At 41.6% G+C, this 15,000-nt stretch overlaps 1 protein-coding gene across 3 annotated transcripts in view; it reads right to left on the bottom strand.

Moving 5' to 3' along the window:
- The window catches only part of ddah1 (dimethylarginine dimethylaminohydrolase 1), a 135,735-nt gene that overhangs the window by 34,320 nt on the left and 86,415 nt on the right, over window positions 1-15,000 (bottom strand). The window contains exon 1 of one of the 3 annotated variants that reach the window (XM_067445415.1): window positions 6,706-6,833. The exons of the other annotated variants lie outside the window; for them this stretch is intronic. The gene's annotated coding sequence lies outside the window, so the exon portion shown is untranslated. Of the gene's footprint in view, window positions 1-6,705; window positions 6,834-15,000 lie in introns of those variants that run through there. 3 annotated transcript variants of the gene reach the window in all.

The raw sequence follows: 15,000 nt of genomic DNA, 5'->3' as shown, positions 1-15,000 counted from the left end.
TTTCCGCAACAGAATGAAGAATGTTATGAATGGCGTTTGTCCTCGACGGCTCAGTGATGAACAGACCAGCAGAGAAACACACCAGTGCCAAACGGTGCCAGATATAACGCAAACTCAGGCCAGGCTGGTCCGGGAACGTCAGCCTGGATGACACGGGCAGTTTTCACACAGACGTGGAAGTGGTGCAGACGGAAAGAAACTGGGGACAGAAGAGGAAGAGGAAGAGGAGAGGAAGAGCTTCTGTGTCTGAACACTAGGTGTTTCTCAATGTCAAGGATGCTTTCTTGGAAGGACTGATCCTTCCAAGTCACTTCCTTCAGAGGCGAGGCGAGGCTCCTCTTTAGCATTCGGAGAACACGTAAATGGAACAGGCTAGCAGGTGCACGTCATTGCGTCAGTGAAAAGGTCCGTTGGCCATCAATAACGTTATGTGTAAAGTTATTTGTATATTTTTTATGTCAATACAGTAGTAATTTGTAAACTTTACTTATATTTACTACGGTTATAACAAATGTTTGGTAACATAAATAAAAGCATTGTGGCAATCAGCGAGGTGAGGGACCGTGAGAGCGGGCCGGTGGAGTGATAATGAGCGGCAGCTGATCGCCGCCACACCGGTCTCGGCTCACGGCAGTGACGGGAGTATAAATGGAGGAGCGTGGAAGACGAGAGGGGACCAGGCCTGGACTTTATGTTGAGTTTTGTTTATGTTTTATTATGTGTGTGCGGGCAGTCGTCCGTGAGGGGCTTCCTGCGTTACTTCCGTTTTCTTTATTATTTATTATAAAGTTGTTGAACGTTCGCCGGTTTCCGCCTCCTTCCTTCCCATTTACGAACCCCGATACAAGAATATTTGCCCTGTTCACGCTCCGACTCCGGGAACGTCTGAAGTAGGGCTGCACGATTTGGGGAAAATATATAATTTTGATTATTCTGGGTAAAATTGCGATTGCGATTTAAAATGCGATTATTGTTATTATAATTTTTTACAAATGAAAAGTGTGTGTATATAACATTTTGTGGTTTTATATTAATGTGACTAATAATAATTATTATGATTATTATTACTGCTAAAAATATTTTTTTAAATAAGAAATATTACCATTACAATAAAATTTTATAATTACAAACAAAAAAGAGTACGTCAGAATAAATATAACAATATAATACTAATACTTATTATTGGTATTATTTTTGTAATATTTTACAGAAAACTTGCTGGGTTACCTATTAATATGCAGACAGCCTATGACTAAAAAACGTTAGAAAGGTCTCAGCCTAATGCTGCGTTCACACCGCACGCGAATGACGCGAATAAATCGCGCTATTCGCGCGAAGTTGGACGCGTGAATATTTTGAATCCATTCGCTTCATTCGCGCGTCAAATTCGCTTCATTCGCGTGTGACATTCACTACACAACAGACGCGAATTCGCATCATGGGAGGGGGTTCTGCCAGGCAGCGGCAGTCAGCAGAAGGACTATCCGAGTTAAGGCTGTTCTCACCGGGGTTGATGAGCGCTGAGCTCCGCTGATCGCCTGGGTCTCACACCTCTGAAAACACCCGATCAAATTTTCAAATAGGAGCTCTCTTAATAAATAAATCACATATTTGAGCTTTAAACAACTACATTCTCGCCTGAAAAACTATTAAAACTACATTTTGTGACACAATACAGTAGTATTTTTAAATTACTCTGGCCTCGGGGTTTCCCCTATGGGTTTCCCATCCGTCACTTCACCACGTGACCGCAGTAAGCAGGCTCCTCATTGGTTAACCCGGCGCGAATATCCGCCAAAGTTCAGATTTTTCAACTTGAGCGATTCGCGTGTTTCGCTCAATTCGCGTGATCATTGCCGATTCATTTGCGCGAATCGCGCTGCAGAATGCCTATTCGCGTCTCTGCATTGACTTAACATGTAAATCACTCGCGCAAATCGCGTCATTCGCGTGCGGTGTGAATGCAGCATAAGGAGTTATTGTTAAAGTCTGTCTTTAATATGAAATATGAACCTCTTGTGCATCCACTGTGGGGGGGAAACTCCTGTAAATTGAAGAAAAACATGGATTGTCCAACATATTTATATTGTTTTAAGTTTATTAAGTTTTAAAATGTATTAAGCATTATTTTCTTATTATTGATTACCCAAAAGTTTGATTCATACTGAAAGCCAGAGGGCGCCCTTGAGCGGAAAACGCCACATTTCCCTCAGAGATCCATGATGTGAAGCTAACGCTGTAAACAGAAGATAGAGACGCTTTGATTAAACATGACGACAATAAACACGTCTGCAGCAAAATATGGTGTATTTGAGTTCTTCAAGCCGTCAAGGGTATTTTCATAATAATTAAGTGTATTATAATGCAGTGCTGATTGAGATAGATGCTATAAAATAACGCGTCGTCTGCCTCACTCTGATGAGAAGCCACATCAGCTCACACACACTCGACTGACGATATGAAGTGAGGTAAAACATGTTATTAAACGTTGTCTTTTGTTGAACAGGTTTATGAACGCTTCACTAGTTTGTGAAGATGTTTGACTCGTGTTGCTTTTTCAAACGCACGTTATAAGCGACTCAAACTCGCAGTCTTTCAGACGGAGCAGCGTTTATCACAGAGCCGCTCTTCGCTAACACACTGGGCATTTATTTATTTAATTAAAATCGCAGCCTTTGAGCTTTCATAATCGCACACAAGCCAAATCGCGATTGCGGTTCGATTTCGATTAATCGTGCAGCCCTAGTCTGAAGATAGCAAAGCTGCGCGCATAGGATTGTGGGTGATTTGAGAACGCGAAGAGCGCGAAGGCTGCTCATATGCATCCTTTACACACATGCGCAGTAGAGTTTTGGGGACATAATTGAACGCACAGGAGAGTTTTGCTGGATAGATAAATACTCAAACCGCTCGCGCAAAAATAATGATTAATAACATGCTAACGCCATCAGGACACAAGTTTTGCATTTTCCCTTGAATGTGTAGGCTACTGGCATTTTAAAGTTCTTTACAGATCGTGTTGCATTGAGGATTAAAATGACATGGACAATTACTTGACTCATTTTTCCTTCCACTCAACAGCAAGTATGATCAGAATATATTAAAATTTTAACTTTTTTGCATGCATGTACAGCGCAACTAGGATCATTTAAGCATCACATTTATGAAAAGATGATTTATTCATCAATAATTACTTAATAGCCTACTATTTATCAGTAGCCTACTACAACTACACAGTTTAGAACACCATCTATATACAATAATGATCATACATGTCACTTAAGACTAGCGCATACGCATTATAAATTAACCCAGAGATCGGTAGGCTATGACATTGCCATAACGATCCACCATCCAGTACGTATTGGATCTGATCCAGCTACGTCATCGTGCTACAGGCTGCAGCGAGGGGTGTCTCAGACGAGAGGGGACCAGGCCTGGACTTTATGTTATGGTTTGTTTATGTTTTATTATGTGCGGGCAGTCGTCCGTGAGGGGCTACCCGCGTTACTTTTGTTTTCTTTATTATTTATTATAAAGTTGTTGAACGTTCGCCGGTTCCCGCCTCCTTCCTTCCCGTCTACAAACCCCGAGACAAGCATATTTGCCCCGTTCACGCTCCGACTCCGGGAACGTCTGAAGATAGCAAAGCTGTGTGCAGAGGATTGTGGGTGATTTGAGAACGCGAAGAGCGCGAAGGCTGTTCATATGCATGCTTTCCTGTATATGACATATTTTTAGAATGAAGGACTCACCCTGCGTCCCAATTCGCATACTATCCATCCTAAATAGTATTCGAAAACAGAATTAGTATGGCCCAAATCGTAGTATATTGAAAAGAGTATTCCAAAGATACCCGGATGGTTTACTATTTCCGGTCCGAATTCACAGTATGGATCGATGGGCACTCTAACGGCTGATATTGAACACAACCCATTGCGAGTTGGACGAGGATTCGATTAGAACTACAAACGCGGATAAAAAGCGTTAAAAAACTACAAACATGGCGGATGTGCAAGTCGGGCGGTTAAGTAGAGAAGTTTAGATAAAGGGGTTTGAGTGACCAACTATCAATATTTAACCGGACAAAAATATATTTATTCAGTGTTGTCCACATTATATTTCACCTGCAGCAGCATTGTGAACTTTTGTAATGACACGTTTGGCCGTTAACTTTTAAACGCATCATTATATTTAAAACTGCAAACACATGAGGAGAGTCTGCGTTAAAGACACACACATGGCAGATCAACGAGCGGCTCCATTTCTCTCCGATACGGCAGGAGATTAAACTCAATGTGGAGGTTTTGAACTGTGACGAATCTGACGATGATTGACAGGGCAGATAAACGGTGACGGGATGCTCGTAACTAAGCGGCAGAGTCCGTTAAAGATGGCGAAGTAGTCCCAAAGCTGCATACTCTTCTGCTACACACTCAAAAGTATATACCTTTTCTTCACAAAAAGAGTACATACTTTTAGGACGTAGTATAAGTAGGCGAATTGGGACGCAGCATCAGTCCTTGATTGAAATACCGAGGATCCTCGACATTGGAGCAGTCCTTCGTCGGATGTCGATGACGTAGCATCCTTGGAATTCTGGCTTCCGAGGATCCTTCCTTGACATTGAGAAACGCCTCCTGTCCACTTAGGACCCCAGAGCGATTCTATTGGCTGAACGAACTTTTAACGGGTAATCTGTTCAGAGCCTGATTACAATTCTTACAAAATTGCGTTTTGATTTTTGTTGTTTAAATTGTGTTAAAATTGTCTTTAATGTCTTACAAATCATAAGTTTCATATCCTAATAGTATATAACTGAAGTGCTTATATAAGTATATAAGATATATATATGAGCATATCTTGTATATAATCTATTTATTTTGTGCACCTGTATATTGCTATTTTTTTGTATTCTTTATTATTTACATTATAGGTATATAGGTATTATATACCTATAGGTATTATAGGTCATAATTTTTTATTGGCACTTAGTTTATCTTTTCAAACAATTGCTTGTCCAGAACCATGTATAACAACTTTTGATCAGACATTTAAAACCGCTACCAGCGGACACGATTTCACTGGCGGACTGGATTCGTCATGACACCGGCGGCGAGCTCCGGCGAGAGCGGCGCGGCGCTTCTTGAGCGATTTGGGGCGTCGAGGAGAGTTGAAATCATAGACAGTAAAAGAAATGGATAGAGCTCTTCCATTGACCATTGACCCCATTGAAAATGAGGCCAATTAGAAGCTCTCACTTCCTGATGGCGGAGCGAACTGCACCGGCTCAGACTGAGCTTGAGGACGTAGATGTGACGTGAGCCTCCTGTCTGACAGCTGTAGGTCTTCTAGTAGTTGTGGAAAGTGAAATCTGAATCACGTTGGTTAAATGTTTTCTCCCGTTGCTTTTGGCTCACTATGGGCTTCTCCTCATTCTTCTCTCTTGACTTTATCAGACTTTATGTCTCCACGTCCCCCAGACGGCCTCATAGACAGTAAAAGATTGCCTGCGAGCGTCTCCTCAGGTCTATATGGTAATTTCTCAAGTCGCGTTGGCTATGACGCAATCGTTAGCCTATTTTTACAAAATCAGCTTCTACGGGGCGATAGTGTAAGATACAAGGTAACGGAGCCTTTTATGCATTGTCGTGTTTCTTTAGAAATAAACAATGGACAAATGGAGTCTTTAAACGTCTGAGATGTAAAGTTATTCACTGTCAAAGTGACTCAAAAATGAATGGGAGTCAATGGGATGCTAACAGCAGGTGATGGCTTGGTTAGCAATGGCCGCCCCTATGGGTGGAACGCTTTCCGAGCGCTAGATTACCCCCTTGGTTGAAATCAGCTCAACTTTATGGTAATGAGCTATGGCGCGGTTCGGCGGCAACCAATGGGAATGTAGAAGTGCTTGAGAGAAATCCAGAGAAAGCGGGCCTGTAAACTTTGGTTTCGACCTCATTAGTTCCCAAGCAAAATGTAAGAGAAGTTGATCATTGCTGTGCGGGTTTCCCGATCATTTATGACGAGATCATTCACAGTGATGTGTAACTTGTTAAGACGTCGCGCAACACTATTTTATAGGCGCTAGAACGCTTGTTTTGCAACGGGAATGCAATTCATTCTTACGTTCACATTTAAACAATTTCAATTTATACCCTACTTGTGGTCAGTCTATCCATCATTATGCTTGTTTGATTTGCGGCCTCTTTAAATACAGTTTAAAAAAAGAAAAAACATTCGATCTACGTCAGAGCGGCAGCGCGTCCACGAAGCTTTCTACAGCGTCGTTGGCAGAGGCGCGGTGTGAACTAGAGTGCGGATCGGTCCACATTTTTCTGTCCGAGCCCGACCCGCGTCCGACAGAGCAGTAACCGAACCCGACCAGAGCCCGACAGGCATTCAAATATTTATGTCCGAGCCCGACAGTTAAAATCAATTTTTTCCCCTCATATACTAATGACACGTACGTTTGTTTGTGTGGAAAGCCCGCTTTTATTAAGCAACTGTAGGAAGGCATTCTGAAATGTTTACAGACGAGCGCATCAGCAGGCGCATGGGGCATCAAACGTCACACAGAGCCCAATCAAATAGCCAGCTGAAATTAAACGAACAAAGGTCTGCTAAAAATGTCCCAAGCTAACAGAACAAAACATTAACATAACACAATTGAAATGCTTATTGAAATGAAAGTCATCATCTTACCAATTTTCTCAAACTGTATGGTTCCTAAACTGCAACATGGGATCTATTTACATAATCTATCCATCAAAGTTTAGGCTAATCGAGGTTTTATGCAGAAAAAGGATTGCATCAACTGAGGATGGCTTCAAGGCTGTCCTGCTGCCGGCAGCGCTGAAGTTGCGCTCACTGGAATGACGAGGATGCCGCGGGCGATATGCACGCACGTGTTGCGCGTTGTTGTCACGGCGACATAAACACATTTCTGCATGCAGGAAGAGGGATGTTAGGGAAATATTTTACATGTATTTTAATCACAAAAACAAACCATTGCATCGAGTTAAACAGGCCCATTGGCTACTTGAATAATAAGCAGTTTTAAATTTAAAAGGTTCAATCCACTGCCGCTTCAATATACCTGTATATATTTATATCCTAATTAACTTCATAATCAAAACCTTAATTAATATTTATCTCCCTATATTACCTATATTATTATAATGATTCTATCCAGTTATGATTTTGTTTTAGTTTCTTGTTTTCTAAAGTGTGTATTTGGTCTCTGAGGAGTGACTGAGGGTCTGGCCTAGAGATGTGTGATGTGTCACTAAACACTGGCAACAAGGTCGTGTGTTTGGATTTTTGAGGTATCACACACCCCTAACATGTCAGGAGTGCAGTAACAGCGTTTGCTCACTTAGCCCGGCTTCCAGATATGAAATATGGATTTGTCTTTCATTTAATTTATTATGCTTTATTCCTTTTATATTTCCTTTTACTGAAACACTAAAGACTCAAAATGAATATTGCCTGTACTATTGTGTGTTCCTCTCACTAAATGAAAGCACATGTTATCAGTATGGTCAGCTTCCGGGGGCGCGGCCTGCTGCTGACCCTGTGTCTCGCTGTCTCGTGGCGTTTGTTGGTGGATTTAAGTGTTATTTTATTCGTTTTTAATTCTGTTCTTTTAAATCGGGAGCAGTATGAATGTGTTTATGATCAGCATGACCTTGGCGCTGGTTGGAGTGGTGTTGGCGGGCAAGGTTTTTGAAGATCAACTGGCTTCTACGGTGTTGAGGACTTATTCAAGAGACTTCTTGCTATCGTTGCGATATGATGATAATCACGCGATCGATGTAAAGATCCCAACAAGTATATGTGTGCGCAAAAGAAGGAGATCAAGAATTAAGAAGCGAGGATCAAGAGGAGGAATTCGCAACAGATTGCGGAGGCGAGGAAGCCGTCATCCACTTCCAGTGATCACGCTGTCTAATGTGAGATCTCTTAATAACAAGATGGATGAGGTTGCGCTTCGAGTTAGACAAGAGGAGGAGTTTAGGAGCAGTAATCTCATCTGTTTTACGGAAACATGGTTAAATGAAGATCACTGTGTGGACATCGAGGGATTTACAACTATACGAGCCGACAGAGACAAGGTAAAATCACGGAAATCTGTTGGCGGGGGACTCTGCGTGTATGTTGATAAAAATTGGTCATCACAGTTTACTATTACTGAACAGACTTGTACCCCGGACTATGAGACTTTGGTTGTATCATTTAGACCATTTTATCTGCCGAGGGAATTTGGTCGAATAACTATACTCCTAGTATATGTACCGGGTCCTAATAATAACGAGGCAGCGGAACATATTGCAGAGTGCTTTACTAGGATCATAACAAAGTCGGCAGACCAACCAGTCTTCATACTGGGGGATTTTAATACACTTTCACTAACAGAAACTCTTCCACACTTGCAACAATATATTGATTGTCCAACCCGTTTCTCACGCACACTGGATTTATGTTATGGCAACATTGACGACGCATACAAGGCAGTATGTCGAGCACCGATTGGTAGATCGGATCATAATGTTATCCATCTACTGCCAAAATATAGACAACTTGTCAGAAGGGATAAACCAGTGGAAAAGAGAATTCAGGTCTGGAGTAAGGACAAAGAAGACATGCTAAAGGACTGTTTTTGCACTACAAACTGGGATGTTTTCTTTGATTCATGCAGAGACCCTCACGAACTAACTGACTGTATTACCTCTTATATTCAATTTTGTGAAGAAACAGTTATTGATACTAAGATGGTTAAAATCTTCTCAAATAATAAGCCATGGCTCTCTAAAGATTTAAAAAAAACTCCTCAATGAAAAGAATTGGGCATTTCGGGAAAATAATCATGATGGATTTAAAATTAAAAGGAAGGAACTGAGAGCTATGATACAGAAAGCAAAGATTGATTTTAAACATAAGATAGAGGATCAGTTAGCGAATCAAGACGCAAGGAGTGCTTGGCAAGGCTTGAATAAGATGATGGGGCGTGACTCAAGAAATGTAAATAATGATATCATTATAGGGACGGATGGTTTTAAATGGGTTAACGATTTGAATTTGTTTTATGGAAGATATGATGTAGCCGATAACTGGAATAAGATTGAACAAATAAGTAATAATATCCCAGTGGCGCCACCAATTTGGTTGACAGGGGACCAAATCAGAAGGTCACTTAAATGTATTAAACCCAATAAAGCACCGGGTCCAGATGGCCTTAAGGGCAGAGTTTTAAAGATATGTGCAAATGAACTAACTGACCCCCTAACAAAATTATTTCAGTTTTTATTAAACTTACAGATAGTACCGAATCTATGGAAGTTATCATTGATAAGACCTCTTCCGAAAAAAGTAAAAGCAAAGAATCTAGATGACTTTCGTCCAGTGGCGTTAACATCAATACTTGCTAAATGCATGGAAAGAGTAGTTAGTGATTATATTAAACAAGACATATCAGAACAATTAGACGTACTGCAATTTGCATATAAAGCACAAAGAGGAACAGAGGATGCAACGCTCACTATGGTCGATACAATTACAAGCCATTTACAAAAAGCAAAGGCTTACGTGCGTGTTCTTTTTATTGATTACACGTCTGCCTTTAATACCATGCAGATACATCTGCTATTGGAACGTCTCTTGATCCTAGGTGTAAATGGAGGAATAGTTCATTGGATAAAGAATTTTTTAACAAATCGACCACAGCGAGTTTGTGCTCGAGGGTTCGAATCAGATATTATATTTTTAAATACGGGGGCACCCCAAGGATGCGTCCTGTCACCTCTTTTATTTTCGGTCTATACAAATGGTATAAGAGTGCAGCATGAGAATTATAAATTATATAAATACGCAGATGATATGGCACTTGTGGCACTTTTATGGAAAGACTGTGTACATTTTGAGTACGAGGAACATGTTTTGAAATTAGAAAAATGGTGTGAAGAAAGTTCCTTATTGATAAATGTACATAAAACAAAAGAGCTGATTTTAAATCATCCGGAGCCTTTAACAGAAATACTGCTATGTGATCAAACTGTTGAAATTGTGAAGACTTTTAAATATTTAGGAATCATGATTGATTGTAAAATGAACTTCTCTGATAATGTGGCTCTTATTTGTAAGAAAGCAAATCAAAGGTTATTCTTGCTAAGGAAATTGAAAGATTTTTGTGTGAGTACAGCTGTGCTGCAAAGAGTTTATACAGGTCTAATTGAGAGTGTTTTAGGGTATAACATTACAGTGTGGTTCGGACGAGTTACTCTGGTAAATAAAGTTAAATTAGAGTTATAAGAGTAGCAGGAAAAATTATAGGATTAAAGCAAAAATCTGTCGCTCAGTTATACCAAACTGCTGTTCAGAGAAAAGCTTTGATTATAACAAGAGACACAACACACCCCTTGAATCATGTTTTTGAATTACTACCATCACGTCGTCGCTATAGAGTGCCAAAAGCAATTAGAGCGATATATAAACAAACGTTCGTACCAAACGCAATAAGTCTTTTGAATAAGAGGTAAGAAATGTGAATATTTTAATTTTGTCATTGTAGATGTATTGTATTGTTAGATGTATTTATTGTATGTTGTGTACTGTAAATTGTTCTGTGATTGTGTGGCGAGACCAAAGATCAATTTTCAGCTTAGGCTGAACAATAAAGTACTACTACTACTACTACTACTACATGTTTTGGTAAGAACTGGTTAGAACTGGAGCTTAATCAGCTCCAACCTTGGAGAGACTGTGTATCTGTGTATGTGCGTAATATTCTGTGTTACAGGTCAGAATGGTGTCAATGGGCACCCTAAGAGATGGGTGGACTTGTTGTTCTGGGCAAGCTGGCGCCTGCTCCAGATCTGGAAGGTCACTACAGGCCTAATTCTGGGTGAGAGCATCAACAAGTGACACGTCAGTGGAAACGTGCATCAGATTAACTGACTCGAGTGGAAATTTACCATGACTGTGCATTGTCTCTGAGCCAATCAGAAGCATCCACATTGCAGTAATGACGTGGATAAGACCTTGAAAACGGTATAACTGTTGGGACAATTGTATGTACGATAGGGCGAGGCAACGAGACGGTGAGAGAGGGAGCGCGGCCTACGAACTCCTTGTGAGACTTGAAGCTGGCTTCTGCTTTTGAAACTGCAAACTATTCTTAAGTAAATTTTTCTTTTAATTAATTGCAATCCTGACTCTGTCTTCATTTCTTCACTACTGGTCCTGGGTCATAAGCTGTTAACCCCCCTAACAGCCTTATCTCGCTGATGTGACCGAGCCCGACCCGAACCCAAACGTCATTTCTAAATATCTGTCCGAACCCGACCCGACCCGACCCGTCGGAACCCGTCGGGTTTGGGTCGGGTATCCATCCTCTAGTGTGAACGCACGGTTAGACGTGAAGCTTCAGCAGAAGAATGGGTCGGTTTTGGGATCCTGACACTCAGTGTGTCTCAGTTTGACTTCTTGTGCAGTAAACATGCTGTCAAATATCCAAATGTCAGTTTTATCTTATATTTCCTGTCTCTGATTACTTTCCCCTCCAGTGAGCGTAGTTCTCTTCTCAGTGTAATATAACATGTCGCGCTCCCAATATTTTCCCCCTAGGATAGTAGGGGAAGGTACCGCCTTTTTCGTCTCTGATTGGCTAGAAGGGCTCTCCTCTGATTGGTTATTATCTCACACTCATGGCAGGCTGTCAGCTAGTCTGTTTTGATCGTCTTTACAACAGAAGTAAACGAAGTCAATCCAACATAGCCTACACACACAACACAAACACACATAGTTTGCTTTTGTGACATATGGGGACATTCCTAGGGCGTAATGATTTTTATACTGTACAAACTGTATTTTCTATCCCCTACACTGCCCCTAAACCTACCTATCACACACACACACACACACACACACACACATACACACACACAGCCCCTAAACCTACCTATCAACCACACACACACAGACACACACATACACACACACAGCCCCTAAACCTACCTATCACCCACACACACACACACACAAACACACACTGCCCCTAAACCTACCCACCACCCACACACACACACACACTGCCCCTAAACCTACCCATCACCCACACACACACACGCACACAGCTTCTAAACCTACCCATCACCCCCCCCCCACACACACACACACACACACACTGCCCCTAAACCTACCCATCACCCACACACACACACATACACACACACACACACACACACACACTGCCCCTAAACCTACCCATCACCCACACACACACACACACACACACACACACACACAGCTTCTAAACCTACCCATCACCCACACACACACACATACACACACACACACACACACACACACACACACACACACACTGCCCCTAAACCTACCCATCACCCACACACACACACATACACACACACACACACACACACTGCCCCTAAACCTACCCATCACCCACACACACACATACACATACACACACACACACACTGCCCCTAAACCTACCCATCACCCACACCCACACCCACACACACACACACACACACACACACACACACACACACACACACACACACACACACACTGTCCCTAAACCTACCCAGCACAGGAAACATTCTGATTTTTACTTTCTCAAAAAAACTCCTTCTGTTTCCTCATAGGGACCAAAAAATGACCCCACAAGGACAAGGATTTCAGATATTGCCATCTTTGTGGGCAATAATTCCATAACGTAGGGATTACCAGCCCCCACACACACACACTCCGGACCCCCCATTCCCACCGGGAGCGTTTCGGGTTCGGCTCAGCCATTAGAGGGTCAGGGATTCGGTGTCCGTCTCTCGGCCGAAGAGAAGCTTTGTTCAACCTCAACAGCTCGGAGGAATGGCCTTCATTAAAGGGATTCCTAGCATTCACCACTATCTCTCCGCTTTTACCGGAATCGCCACAGTCCTCAACACAAAGAGACAAAAGCCTGAACACACACATGATCCGTGAAAGCTGCCCTATCACCGAATACTCCCGCTGGCGATCTGCCCTTCCTACTGCAATCCCGAGCGTTTCAGAGACTCTCAAGGAGCCGCTCCAGCTGAAGAAGAACGACACTAAAGCCTAAACGCTCAGACAGGGCCGTGCGATATGGAGAACAATGCGATAGGCTATATCTTGTTAAATTATACGATATTTGATATGCGATACGATATTGCGATTAGTGTGTAAAAACTATTTATATTATATTAAAAAAAAATAATTAAAAACTGAGAATTAAACCATTTGTGTTTCACATTCTCTCTGGGAAAAGAAAGCAGCGCTACAGCTTCTGAAAGTGACGAGTAGTGTCGTTTACATTTTGGTGTGTGTGTGTGTGTGTTTAGGGGTAGGGGCAGTGTGTGTGTGTGTGTGTGTGTGTGTGTGTGTGTGTGTGTGTGTGTGTGTGTGTGTGTTTAGGGGTAGGGGCAGTGTGTGTGTGTGTGTGTGTGTGTGTGTGTGTGTGTGTGTGTGTGTTGGGTAGGTTTAGGAGCAGTGTAAGGGGATAGAAAATACAGTTTGTACAGTATAAAAACCATTACGCCTATGGAATATCCCCATATGTCACAAAAACAACCGTGTGTGTGTTTGTGTGTGTGTGTGTGTGTGTGTGTCAGACTGTGCAAGACCGCAATTTAATGTTTTCCGCAAGTTATTGTGTTTAATAACTCTTTTTAACATCAAGTCCCATTAGTAACCGTCATGAGCCCAGTCTGTTATCTGCTATGCGTCGACCTAAAGCGGACACTCTTCACAATGTTGGCGTAGCCTATTAAAATCATTCCGATATTGCGTGCCGTTGCGATATGTACTTTTGCGATATTTCTGCAGGCTTTACATGGAGCTCTGCACATTTTCCCGCCAAATTGGCCATGCAATTGAATTCAAATGTATACACTCTTATGGGGTGCACCGATCCGATATTAGGATCGGATATCGGCCGCGATACTGACGACAAAGCTGGATCGGGGATCGGAAAAATGAACAGATCCACAGGCCGATCCAGGTGTTTTGTTTTTTTAATCGCAGCAGAACCGTACGTCATTCGTCAGCTTCACGTGTGTCGCGTGCTCGAAGCAACATGGAGCGAGCCAGAGACTCGGATGTGTAGAGATATTTTATGCTTGCCACGCCAACTAGTTCGTCTGTCGGCAATACTACCAATTTAATCCAGAAACACCATAAGGAGCACGCTGCATTCCGGCAGCTCAGCAAAACTAAAGGAGTGGACAATACAGCCCAGCAGCTAACTTCACACTAAGCAAAGGATCAATTTAGTGTAAGTGACTGATAGTGGATATGGATCAAGGCTAATGTAATGAACTGACGGTAACGACACGCTGTTGACGCTCGCGCATCTTGAGGAGAAATCAAAAAAGCGCCGCTCACACATAGTAATTGCGGTAAACATTAAAAATGTTACGTTTTTATCTTTATTACATATGATACAGTTAAACAACATCACACAACCAAATGTGCTGTTTCCCTGAATACCATCACGATTGAAAATGACAATCATTAACATTAATTACTTACATTTTAGATGCAATATTGAGTCTTTTTGTTCTATTTCAGCTGCGAAAATAGATCCAAACAGCAGAACCGTAACGCATCTCACGTGTTCTGAATGATTCAGTGTTTGAATCAAAGATTCAATAACCTGTTCGTAAACGACTGTCTCATTCTTAAAGGAATCAGTCGTTTGAATGAATCATTTGAATTAATGACTCAGTGACTCACTCATTAAGACTCACCTATACTGGTGGTTTAGTTTCCTATATTTTTCAACATTTATTTTGTTTATTCAAAAATACAAATCACATAACATCATTTAATGCAGTAGTAATTTTTATGGGTAAATCATTTAATTTGATTGGTAACATCCCTATAGTGTCTTATTTAAATTTAATGTATAGATTAAATTTAAGAATATAATATGAAACCTGAAGCATAGCTTATATT

Source organism: Pseudorasbora parva, chromosome 6 (assembly GCF_024679245.1).
Source record: "Pseudorasbora parva isolate DD20220531a chromosome 6, ASM2467924v1, whole genome shotgun sequence".
Lineage (NCBI taxonomy): Eukaryota > Metazoa > Chordata > Actinopteri > Cypriniformes > Gobionidae > Pseudorasbora > Pseudorasbora parva.
This window is presented reverse-complemented; position numbering and strand designations above follow the sequence as displayed.